This window comes from Mandrillus leucophaeus, unplaced genomic scaffold, assembly GCF_000951045.1.
Source record: "Mandrillus leucophaeus isolate KB7577 unplaced genomic scaffold, Mleu.le_1.0 Scaffold235, whole genome shotgun sequence".
Taxonomy (NCBI): Eukaryota; Metazoa; Chordata; class Mammalia; order Primates; family Cercopithecidae; genus Mandrillus; species Mandrillus leucophaeus.
This window is the reverse complement of record NW_012102421.1, coordinates 3375243-3389369: the sequence shown is the minus strand read 5'-3', so window position 1 is coordinate 3389369 and position 14127 is coordinate 3375243. Positions and strand designations below refer to the sequence as shown.

At 34.4% G+C, this 14127-nt stretch overlaps 1 protein-coding gene across 1 annotated transcript in view; it reads right to left on the bottom strand.

Annotated features, from left to right (window-relative positions):
* COL24A1 (collagen, type XXIV, alpha 1) overlaps positions 1–14127 on the bottom strand; it is a 438816-nt gene that overhangs the window by 368361 nt on the left and 56328 nt on the right. The window lies entirely within an intron of this gene.

Sequence of the window (14127 nt, the reverse complement as noted above, 5' to 3'; positions counted from 1 at the left end):
TAATAAAGAAGAAAAGAGAGAAGAATCAAATAGACACAATAAAGGGGATATCACCACTGATCCCACAGAAATACAAACTACCACCTGAGAATACTATAAACACCTCTATGCAAATAAGCTAGAAAATCTAGAAGAAATAGATAAATTCCTGGACACATACACCCTCCCAAGACTAAACCAGGAAAATGTCAAATCCCTGAATAGACCCATACTGAGTTCTGAAATTGAGGCAGTAATTAATAGCCTGCCAACTAAAAAAAAAGCCCAGGACCAAATGGATTCACAGCTGAATTCTAACAGAGGTAAACAGAGGAGCTGGTACTATTCCTTCTGAAACTATTCCAAACAATAGAAAAAGAGGGACTCCTCACTAACTCATTTTATGAGAACAGCATCATCCTTATATCAAAATCTGACAGAGACACAAGAATAAAAGAAAATTTCAGGCCAATATCCCTGATGAATATCGATGCAAAAATACTCAATAAAATACTGGCAAACTGAATCCAGCAGGACATCAAAAAGCTTACCCACTACGATCAAGTCAGCTTCATCCCTGGAATGCAAGACTGGTTCAACATACACAAATCAATCAACGTAATCCATCACATAAACAGAACCAATGAAAGAAACCACACAATTATCTCAATAGATGCAGAAAAGGCCTTCAACAAAATTCAACAGCCCTTCATGCTAAAAACTCTCAGTAAACTAGGTATTGATGGAACATGTTTCAAAATAATAAGAGCTATTTATGACAAACCTACAGCCAATGTCATACTGAACAGGTAAAAGCTGGAAGCATTACATTTGAAAACCAGCACAAGACAAGGATGCCCTCTCTCACCACTCCTATCCAACACAGTATTGGAAGTCCTGGCCAGGGAAATCAGCAAGAGAAAGAAATAAAGTGTATTCAAATAGGAAGAGAGGAAGTCAAATTGTCCCTGTTTGCAGATGACATGATTGTATATTTAGAAAACCCCATTATCTCAGCCCAAAATCTCAATCTAATAAGCAACTTCAGCAAAGTCTCAGGATACAAAATCAATGTGCAAAAATCACAAATATTCCTACACATCAATAACAGACAAACAGAGAGCCAAATCATGAGTCAACTTCCATTCACGATTGCTACAAAGAGAATAAAATACCTAGGAATCCAACTTACAAGGGATGTTAAGGACCTCTTCAAGGAGAACTGCAAACCACTGCTCAAGCAAATAAGAGAAGACACAAATAAATGGAAGAATATTCCATGCTCATGGATAGGAATAATCAATATCATGAAAATGGCCATACTGCCCAAAGTAATTTATAGATTCAATGCTATCCCCATCAAGCTACCATTGACCTTCTTTAGAGAACTAGAAAAAAACTACTTTAAATTGCATATGGAACCAAAAAAGAGCCAGTATGTCCTAGGCAATCCTAAGCAAAAAGAACAAAGCTGGAGGCATCACACTACCTGACTTCAAACTATACTACAAGGCTACAGTAACCAAAACAGCATAGTACTGGTATCAAAACAAAGAGATAGACAATGGAACATAATAGAGTCCTCAGAAATAACACCATACATCTACAACCATCGGATCCTTGACAAACCTGACAAAAACAAGAAATGGGGAAAGGATTCCCTCTTTAATAAATGGTGTTGGTAAAACTGGCTACCCACATGCAGAAAACTGAAACTGGACTCCTTTCTTACACCTTATACAAAAAAATAACTCAAGATGGATTACAGACTTAAATTTAAGACCTAAAACCATAAAAACCCTAGAAGAAAACCTAGGCAATACCATTTAGGAAATAGGCATGGGCAAAGACTTCATGACTAAAACACCAAAAGCAATGACCACAAAAACCAAAATTGACAAATGGATATAATTAAACTAAAGAGCTCTGCACAGCAAAAGAAATTATCATCAGAGTGGACAGGCAACCTATAGGACAGGAAAAAACTGTTGCCATCTACCCATCTGACAAAGGGCTAATATCCACAATCTACAAGGAACTTAAACAAATTTACAAGAAAAAAACAGACAACCCCATCAAAATGTGGGCAAACGATATGAACAAAGACTTCTCAAAAGAAGACACTTATGTGGCCAACACACATATGAAAAAAAAGCTCATATGTTCATTAGAGAAATGCAAATCCAAATAACAAAGAGATACCATCTCATGCCAGTTAGAATGACGATCATTAAAAAGTCAGGAAACAACAGATGCTGGAGAGGATGTGGAGAAATAGGAAAGCTTTTACACTGTTGGTGGGAGTGTAAATTAGTTCAATCATTGTGAAAGACAGTGTGGCAATTTCTCAAGGATCTAGAACCAGAAATATCATTTGACCCGGCAATCTCATTACTGGGTATATACCCAAAAGATTATAAATCATTCTACTATAAAGACACATGCACACATATGTTTATTGCAGCACTATCCACAATAGCAAAGACTTGGAACCAACCCAAATGCCCATCAATGATAGATCAGATAAAGAAAATGTGGCACATATACACCATGGAATAGTATGTAGCCATAAAAAAGGATGAGTTCACGTCCTTTGCAGGCACATGGATGAAGTTGGAAACCATCATTCTCAGCAAACTAACACAGGAACAGAAAACCAAACACTGCAAGTTCTCACTCATAAGTGGGAGTTGAACAATGAAACCACATGGACACAGGGAGGGGAACATCACACACCGGGATCTGTGGGGGGGTGGGGGGCTAGGGGAGGCATAGTATTAGGATAAATACCTAATGTAGATTACAGGTTGATGTGTGCAGCAAACCACTATGGCACATGTATACGTATGTGACAAACATGCACATTCTGCAAATGTATCCCAGAACTTAAAGTATAATAAAAAATAAATAAATAAGTAAAACTGCAGGCCAACATCTCTGATAAATATTGATACAAAAATCCTCAACAAAATACTAGTAAACTGAATTCAAGAATACATTAAAAAGATGATTCATTATGACCAAGTGGGATTTATCTCAGGGATGTAAGGATGATTCAACACACACAAATCAATCACTGTGATATATCATATCAACAGAATGAAGGTCAAAAACCATATTATCATTTCAATTAATGCTGAAAAGGCATTTGATAAAGTTCAACACCCATTCTTGATTTAAAAAACCTCAAAAACTGGATATAAAATGAATATACCTCTTCATAATAAAAGCCATATATGATAGATCCACAGCTAATATCATTCTGAATGGGGGAATACTGAAAGCTTTTCCTATTATATCTGGAATACGACAAGGATGACCACTTTCACCACTGTTATTCAACATAGTACTGAAAATCTTAACTAGAGCAATCAGACAACAGAAAAAAAAAATAAAGGATCCTAATTGGAAAGGAAGAAGCTAAATTATCCTTGTTTGCAGATGACATGACGTTACAGCTGGTAAAACCTAAAGATTCCACCAAAAAAACAAAACCTATTAGAATTGGTAAAAAAAATTCAGTAAAGTTGTAGGATACAAAATCAACATACAAAAATCAGTAGCATTTCACTATGCCAACAATGAACAATTGGAAAAAGAAATAAAAAAGCAATCCTATTTACAATAGCCACACATAAAATAAACTAGGAATTAACCAAATAAGTAAAATATCTCTATAATGAAAACTATAAAACACTGATGAAAGAAATTGAAGAGGAAACCAAAAAATGGAAAGATATTCCATGTTCATGGATTGGAAGAATCAATATTAAGATGTCCATACTGCCCAAAGCAATCTACAGATTCTATACAATCTCTATCAAAATATCAGTAATATTCTTCACAGAAATAGAAAAAAGCAATCCTAAAATTTATGTGGAACCATAAAAGACAGAGAATAGCCAAAGCTATCCTGAGCAAAGAAAAAGCTATCCTGAGCAAAGAGAACATTACCTGATTTCAAATTATACTGCAGAGTTACAGTAACCAAAACAGCATGGTACCAGCATAAAAACACAGACCAAAAGAACAGAATAGAGAACCCAGAAATAAATCCACACACCTACAGTGAACTCATTTTTGACAAAGTTGCCAGGAACATACATTGAGGAAAAGACACTCTTCAATAAATGGTGCTGGGGAAACTGGATATCCATATGTAGAATAATGAAACTTGATCCCTATCTCTTGCCTTGTACAAAAATCAATTCAAAATAGATTAAAGACTTAAATCTAAGACCTCAAACTATGAAACTACTACAAGAAAATATTGGGGAACCTCTCCAGGACATTGGTCTGGGCAAAGATATCTTAAGTAATACCCCACAAGCACAGTCAGCCAAAGCAAAAATGGACAAATGGGATTGCATCAAGTTAAAAAGTTTCTTCACAGCAAAGAAAACAATCAACAAAGTGAAAAAACAACCCAGAAAATAGGAGAAAATATTTGCAAACTACCTATCTCACAAGAGATGAATAACTAGAATACACAAGGTGCTGAAACAACTCTATAGGAAAAAAAAATCAAATAATCCAATTAAAAATAGGCAAAAGATTTGAATATTTTTCAAAATGAGACAAGAAAATGGTAAACAGGCATATAAAAACGTGCTCAACATTACTGATCATCAAAGAAATGCAAATCCAAACTACAATCTTACCGCAGTTAAAATGGCTTATATCCAAAAGAATGCTGACGAGGACGTGGAAAAAGAAGAACCTTCATATACAATTCACTAGAAGGTAAATTAGTACAACCACTATGGAGAACAGTTTGGAAGTTCCTCAAAAAACCAAAAATAAAACTACCACTGGATTTAGCAATCCCACTACTGGGTATATATCCAGAAGAAAAGAAATCAGTATATTGAAGAGATATCTGCGCTCCCAAATTTGCTGCAGCACTGTTCACAATAGCCAGGATTTGAAAGTGACGTAAGTGTCCATCAACAGATGAATGGATAAAGAAAATGTGGTACATATACACAATGGAGTACTATTCAGCCATACAAAAAAGAATGAGATTCTGTCATTTGCAACAGCATGGATGGAACTGGAGGTCATTAGATTAAGTGAAATAAGCCAGGCACAGAAAGACAAACATCATGTGTTCTTGCTTATCTGTGGGATCTAAATATCACAAAATTGAATTCATGGAGACAGGAAAGGAAGGATGGTTATTTGAGGCTGGGAGGGGAACAGTAGATGAGGCGGAGGTAGGGAAAGGGGCATAGTTAATGGGTACAAAAAAAATAGTTACAAAGAATGAATAAGACCCAATATTTGTTAGCACAACAGAGAAACTATAGTAAATAATAATTTAATTGTACAATTTAAAATAAATAAAGAGTATCATTGGATTGTTTGTAACACACAGGATAAATATTTGTGAGGATAGATATCCAATTTTCCATGATGTGATTATTATGCATTGCAGCCTGTACCAAAATATCTCATGTACTCCATGAATATACACACTTACTATGTACCTACAAAATTAAAGTAATAAATAAATTGCCTCAGCAAGAATTCCAATAATAAATGGAGCTTATAATCCAATTTTATATAGACTTCAATTTTAATAAATATATTAACAAAAATTTGAGCCCTAAAAATATGTTATCAATAGGTGACCACACAGGACAGAAAAAAAAAAAAGACACAATTGAATCAACATCAGAAATATTAGTGGTTACAAAAGAAACCAGTTTCAAACTACTCCCAGTAATTAAGATTTGAATATGTAAATAAAAAGTTTAATCATAAGGAAAACAGTAGTATCATTTATACACAGATCCTCCTCACTTTGCACTACAGTATAGGACAATAAAAATAACTATGCAAGCTGAAATTGTACAAAGCAGTCTTACTAACCAATGGGAAAATTTACAATTGTTCCATGGCCTTTAAATATTTTTGTCAAAATGTTAAAAACTCTCTTACTGTTGGTTATAGTTGCATGGAGAAATAAAAAAAAATACTAGTATTAATTTAGTATAGTATAATTGAAAACACTAGAAATTAAAGCATCATTTATTTTGAAAAAAATTATCAAAATTAGTTTGGAAGTGTTTGCCTTCTTGTTGTAGTCTAAATTATCATACTAAGCAAGCATATTTCCTATGCCTTGGCAAATTGTCATACTTGCTTCTAAGTGTGGATCGATTCCCAACATTTCATCTTTTGCACTTTCAATGTCGTGACATATTTCCAAGAGTTCTTCTAATGTGAAGATTTATTTTTTGAAAGTGTCACTTCCTCTGGAACATCCTTGTCCTATTCATCATAACCACTTTACTCATTTATGTCTAAAAGTTCACCAGCAATAAATGTCCATGGCTGCATATGCAGAGTCTTAAATGTCAGCAGTATCTCATGGTCAGCTATTTCTTTAAAATTCCTGTTATCACTATTCCTTTATTTGCTGTTCTTTCATCTTTGTTAGCTAATACTCCTTTTGATTATTCATCTGTGTAAAATATCGCTTGGGTTTATCACTGCAAAACAAGGAAACAACACAACTTTAGTGTCTGTACCTGATTGAATAACAGATACACAGTGAGCAATCACCAACAGAGTGAATGAAATGACTTGATTGGTAATTGGTCATGATGGACTCCATTACTTATGCAGTGATTTGTGGACTAAAGGGCCAGTAGCAAAGTCTGTACTTTATGTAGTTCATCATACTTAATATACTGTGGTAAATGAAATATTAATTATGTTTTTGGGAACAGATGCTATGTAATTAAATTGTGGCAACCAGAATATATGTATATAGGAACCACACAAAGTAAGGACTGCCTGCATATAAATATTGAGAATTATTCTCAATGCCCCTATAATTTACATGTTATTAACTTTATTTATCAATGGTTTACTCCTTTTAACAGTTTTCTTTTCCCCCATTAAATGGGAAGAACTTATATTCATGGAGATGAAGACTTTTCCAACATATGAGAAAGTATTCTACATAGCACAAGGCAGCTTCTGTATAATCACCCCCACTCTCCATCATAAGCCTGGTTTCAGAAAGATAGAAGCATATCTCTCTCGAACTCATAAAAATGTTAAAGAAATTCTGGAGACTAAAGGATTTGCCTCTGGCACTCTCCTTCTTACAATCCTGTAGTACCCCTCTACTACACAATAATGTACATGCTTTAACATGGCTTATATATCCCTTTATAATTTGGTACTTCAATACTCCTCAAGCTCTATCTCTTGACACCTTCTCCCTCACACTTCATGATTCATGAACAAAGAAGTGTTTCTTACCTCTCAGCCTTTGCTTATGTGTTATCTACGTGTAGACAGCATACTTGTCCACTAGGTGCAATATCATTAGGATAACTTCTGCTCATCCTCAAGAATCATCTTAGATGCTACCTCTTTCCCTGATTCCTGTATCCATCCACCCCTTACCTCCAGGAAGCTTATGTGAACCTCAACTATGTACTATAATAATTCTTTCATATCTTCATAATCACACTTGCCATAGCATAATTTATTTATATAATATATAAATATAACAATTTTTATATATTTGTATAACATAAATATAATTTATATATTTACATAATATATAAATATAATTTATATTTACATAATATATAATAATTATAATTTATTATGATACTTTAATTATTTACTTTTGTATAGGTTACATATCCCTTACCTGAAATGCTTGGGACCAGAAGTGTTTTGGATTTTGAAACTGTTCAGATTTTGGAACATTTGCATTACACCACTTGAGTCTCCCAAATCTGAAAATCTGAAATCTTAAATGCTCCAATGAGCATTTCCTTTGAACATCATGTAGGCGCTCAAAATAATTCGGATTTTGGAGCACTCCAGATTTCAAATTTTTAGATTTAGGATGCTCAGTCTGTAACTGTTTTCTTTTCAAGACAGTAAGCTACTTGAAGGCAGGAACTATATACATCACATATAGTTGATATACATATCAACTGGATAACATATATGTATATCATTTACATAACAGTGGTTTGCTGAACAAATTGCAGGACAAAAAGATGTGACTAAAACAGCTGCAGAATTTTAGGGTTAGTTACAGAATTTATCAAGGAAAAAAACTGCTCTTCTGCTTGAGGCAATTTTCCTGGATCTTTTGCCTCTGTCTAGTCTCGGGAAGCTGAGGCAAAGGTGAGCTAACCATCGTGCATAATCCTGTAAAAGGCAACATCACTGAGTGATGAGTAACAGGTTAACTAGTTCTACTTAGCTAACCTGAAATAAAATGATGGGTGGTTGGAGCCAAAGAACTCAGTGAAAATAAGACAGCGGAGAGGAGGTGGTGCTTTGACAAGCAAGCAAGGTGAAGGGGCACAGTCAATTGAATCTAAGAGCAGCGTTATCATTCATTCAGTCATAATATGTGCTTGTTATGTGCCAGACACTGAACTGCAATACCACAGTGAATGAAATGTAGTCCTTACATTACACTTAAGCAACTTATACTATATTTCCTAAATCCATATATTTTTCCCTTAGCCACTGTTACTGCATTGTTGTCTAAAAGCCAACATTAAATTTTCTTTCTCTACAACGTAATATCCTTATTCTACAGATTAGGTAATTATAACTCTCTACTAAAGTTCGTCAAATATTACAGGACTCATGTGAGCAATGCCTTGAGGAATACAACAAAGGCCTATGACCATGGTTTGGCCAAAATAACCAGAGAAAACTATGGCAAAATTGAGAAATAGTGATAAAATAGGATAGTATAGTTATCAAAAAAGAATCCCTAAGCAAGAATTCAGAACAAGATGAAAATCAACAACCAGAATAATGTAAGCACTTCTTGGGGTAAGGCCTTAAAGTTCCTAATGTTTTAAGAATAAAGATTTTAATTATTTTTTTAAAAAAATATTAAATAAAAGAATAATCCCAGATAGCTGTAGAACTTTGGGAGACTTAAATTATAGGACGAATATAACACAAACCTCTCTATTCTACCCACCTTCTCACTTAGAACATACTTCCCTAAGGCATACAACAGACTCATGCCAATGTTAGTCCCAAACTCCTCACAATATTCACTTGCTAATCTCTTTTAAGTAGTACTTGGCTTTTTCTGTGGTCCCATCGATCCCTAGTACCTCTCAACCAGCTCTCACATAGAAAAACAGTATGATAGATGAATTCTTAAAATGATGCTAAATCACAGATCACAGCTTATTCTGAGGACACAGAAATATTTACAAAGACTTCTGGAAACTGAAATACTTTTAGCCAAATGAATTTGTCATTAATGTTGGAATTTCAATCATATGAGCCAGACTGAGGGAAATATCTTTGGACGCAAGGAAGTTTTCAAAGTCCCCAAAACTACGCCACTTTGGCAACCACTGGCTTGCCTGTTGGAGAGTTCAGTACTGTGATACCTTGTTCTCAGCTTCCCCTACCATTAGTGGAATTAGTGGGATTGCAGAGATGGTAACAGTGGTGGCAGCACAACTTCCAAGCAGCAGCATTTGTATTAGACTCAGTACTACACTTGAATTGGGAAGCAACTCAAAGTAAAACACAGCTCTGCAGATTTTTATAGGAATAAGAAGCCAGTGAGAGATGATCTATAGAGTTGGCTATAGAGCAGTAGAATTCTCCATTATCTTTCTTCAGGCACTGATTTTTATGCCAACTCTGATTTTTTTTTTTTTTTTTTTTGGTCATTGTGATTATCTATATTCAGTATTAATATAGCTCCTTAGTACTATCCTTGCTTTAAAAAGTTTATGAAGAGCTGCACACTTTGGGGGTGACTGATAAGTCACAGTGCATTCCACCCGATGCTTTTGGTTCTTTATTCCTGCCCAACTTTATACAGATATTTACTGTGTGCCTCATATGCGATGAAAAGATTCTTTTAAAAAATAATTGAACAAATTCTCTCAAAGTAAAATAAAAATTCACATGGATTTATAGTTATCACTAAACTGAGAGGATTTTTCAATATCCAGAAAAATATTGTCATATATTATTTACAAAAATCTGTTTTAAAATGTGTGCATCATATTTCACAACTGCTCTGAGTTGTGGTAAGGGGTGCTTAGCTACTTCAATATGGCTTATCGTCTCGAACTTAGAAAAACTGTTTCAATTGATTGGATTGCTAATGTTCTGATAATTATAAATAGAAGGCTTTCCATTCCAATGTAGCAACTGATTGGCTATATTAAAAAACGTAAAAATCTATCTTGATTCCAAACTCAGAATTAGGACTCTTGTCTTCCATCCAATCAAGCATGCACTCTGGATCAAACTTATCTGTTTTTTTGGCAAAAATTCAGACACTCAGTAAGAAGTAAAACTACACTTCAGTTCCTAGGAAAATAAGAGTTACATGAAAGTTGCTTAGTTAAGACAATATAACCAGTCAATCTAGGGAAAACATATTGCTCATTAAAAATGTTAATACTGGTTTCAAAAAGTGGAAATGGATGGAAAAACGGGAAGAAGAAAGAAGCAAACCAAAAAATCTATTAAAGACTGAAGAGAATACTGCTGCTAATTTGCTTGCCTTCTCTATCTCAACTTCACTTTCAATTTTCAAGACTTTTTTTTACGTTAATCTTCTATTTATTTACCTCAACAGTTTTTATCAGTCATTAGTGTATTTCACATAACTTTCTTGCAGACATTTTAGCTTTAAGGATTACTTGAGTTTGGTTTATATTAGAAATATTTTAATATTTACAGGTACTTTCCAGAGAAAAAGAATAATGAAGTCATTGTTATCTGTCATCCAAAACTATATTTGTTCCCTTGGCTTTCATGAAAAACAGTATTTTACTTCCTCTTGCAACATGTTAGAGATAGTCAGATGTACTTAAATACCAGTATCTAACAGATATTGACTTAACATGCTTCCAGCCAGAGTAAGAGACCCATAGCCCCAAACCCAGCCCTAAGTTGGCTGACTTACCATGTGCATGCACATGCCCCTGACCTGAGAAACAGCCTGGCAAGCCCACCCCTGACAAAGCCTCACCACCACCATCGCAAACTCTCTCGGCCTAGGCTACCGAGACACTCAAATGTCACTAGCATGGATTACAACTGAAGAAACTACATGGAGACTACATTACTGTTTCCATCTAGAACCAAAGCCAATATATCCCACCAAAACAACACCCCAAGACCAGTTCATATGAAAAAGTCTTTCCCTAGGAAACCTACTCCATAAAATTAGAAGAGGTAATTTTTCCACCAGATGTGTAGAAATCATTGTAGGAACACATCAAACATGAAAAAGCAAGGACACACCACACCTCCAAAGGAATAGAATAATTTTCCAGTAACAGGTATCAATCATAAGGAAATACACAAAATGCCAGAAAAAAAGAATTCAAAATAATAATCTTAAGGAAACTCTGTGAGAAATGAGAGAATATAGATAGACAAGTCAACAAAATTAGGAAAACAATTCATGATTTGAATGAGAAATTCCATAGAAATAGATATCACAATAAAGAACCAAACAGAAATTTGACAGCTAAAGAATTCCATGAATGAAATAAAAAAATACAATCAAGAGCCTCAACAGTAGATTAGACCAAGCAGAAGAAAGAACTTCTGAACTTAAAAGTCATTTGAAATAATAGAGACAGACCTCCCCACCCCCCCAAAAAAAGTAAGCCTACAGAATTTATGGGACACCATTAAGGGAACAAATAGTTGCATTATGGGTGCTAAATAATAAATTAATTAATAAAGAAGCAGTATCCAAATTATTAAGAGCACAGTCATATGTGTCAAACAGGCCTGGATTTGAGTTATAAATCTTCCAAATAATAGTTGTATGGCCTTGAAAGTGTGACTTAACCCTCATACACCTCAATTAACTTATTTATGACATACCAAACATAGTATCTGTCTCAATGGGTTGTTTTGTTGTTGTCGTTTGTTTAAGTGACAAGATCTCACTATGTTGCCCAGGCTGGAGTGCAGTGGCTATTCATAGGCAGGATCATGCTACATCACAACCTGGAGTTCCTGGGCTCAAGCAATTCTCCTGCCTTTGCCACCTAAATAGCTAGAACTATAGGTGTGTGCCACTGCTCCTGGCTTCAATGAGTTGTCTTAAAGATTAAAAGAGACTGCTCAGCAGACAGATTAGAACACTGTACACAATAAAATAGCTACTTTAAATCTTAGTAGTAATAGTTACAATAGTAATTCATAAAATAGTTTAACAGATAAAAAGATATAATTACTTCGTATTAACCAAAACCTAAGTACCCTTTCATCTCTCATAATATGAACTGAATAGTTAAAAGCACAGCAATTTCAGTATCCTGCCATCACTCTCAAAGTGACCCTGAAGAATTATTTTAACCACTCTGGGTTTATGTTTGTTTTCTCACTTAGAAAATGAATAACTTAAATCTTTGTATTGATCTTAAGAATTCATTCAGCACTTTCGGGGAGAACTGCAAGGATGAAGGAATAGGAGTCCCTAGGTTACAGCTAATAGGAGCCACTATTCTAGGTTATCTTAGCATGGATCCTGTTTGCAGGAAGCAATTCTGTGAGTGCCTTAAGTGTCCAAAAATGAACCACATTAGTTCAAATTGAACCAAATTCAATAAAAAAAATAGCTCTTTACCTGAACATTCTACGTAATAATGAGTCTTGTCCTTTCCCTTTTCCATACAAACCATCGGAAAAGTATATCAAGTTCATTTTGAATGTATTTCTATTGTATACTCATATTAAAGTAAGACACACCACAAGGAGTACGATACAAACTTGTCCCAAGCCCGCTAGGTGGAGAATTAGTCTAGGCTTAAATTGAGTCATTGTATCCTTTTCCTAGTTATACTTGGTTTTCAAAAATCTGTACACAGTTTCCATTAATAGAAACACTCTGAAAAGGAGGAAAATATTCCAAGAAATATTACAAAATAATCTCAAATATTTCAACACTATTCTGAACTACTGTCAAATCACAGTGAACCAGGGATTCTTCTTTTATCAGAAAGTAAGTCACTTTCTAAATACTTTCAACTAAATTTTAGCTTGAGAAGATTGTGCAATAGCTCCTAATTGATAATACACCAAGATCACCGACTTCTATAGGGTCTACTTCTATCAGCTAATAATAAAAGCCAGATTGAAAGGTTTTAAAAAATCATATAAGAGAAACAAGAAATCTGTGAAAGATAATTAATGGCCCAGTATGTTTAAAATAATGCTGTTTTATGACTTTACTAGAAAAGAAGAATGCAAAATAATATTACACAGACCAAAAAGAATATATTCTTAATAGTTTAAAATACTGATGGGCCATATAACATGTACACAGGTCTCTGAAAGTTAGTAATTCTGCTTTAAACAAGTATAACTTCAAAGTTAAAACAATAATCTGCTCTAACGGTTAAAATCAAAGTATTTTTTTCTTTGGTCTATGAATAATATGTATTCCCAGAGATTGCATGTTATATACTCTTCTACACAAAAACTACTCAACATTTACTTAGTGTGTCCCTTTCTGGAGTGCTAATTTCAGGAACCACAGACATCATTTAACTACAGAAAGTAATGATTATTCTTCTGTCATATACAGTATCACTGCATAGGATGCAATAACTGTATATTTAATATCAACTAAAGTAATTGAGAGCATATCCATATTATGGGGTCTTGTTTGATGATATATGTCAGTACAATCACCTAAGAGATATGAGTAGTCATATGTATACTCAGTAGCATTAAATAAACAGATTCATGCCTGTGTATCAAGATCAATTCTGTCAGAAATGATCACTCTGCAGTTTCATGTCTCCTTGAGGGGCAGCCAACAATCTCAAGGGAGTTACCAAATTCTAACTAAGGTCTAGGATGAAGACTAGTCTGAAGAACATTAAAATAATGGTGTGGTCATTGAAGACAAAATACTCTCATGAGTACTTTTTCATCATTGCACAATTCAGCCCTATAATAGGGGCCATGAAGGAAAGCAAAAGAGGTCAGGATTATTTCCAAAACCATATAAATAGGTGATGGTTTACATTTATTAAGGGCTATTTATGTGACACGTTGTTGCAAGGATTGTCTCATTCTATCTTCCCCCAAACTCCCTATGAAGTGGATAGTATTATCCTTACAATTTACAAATGA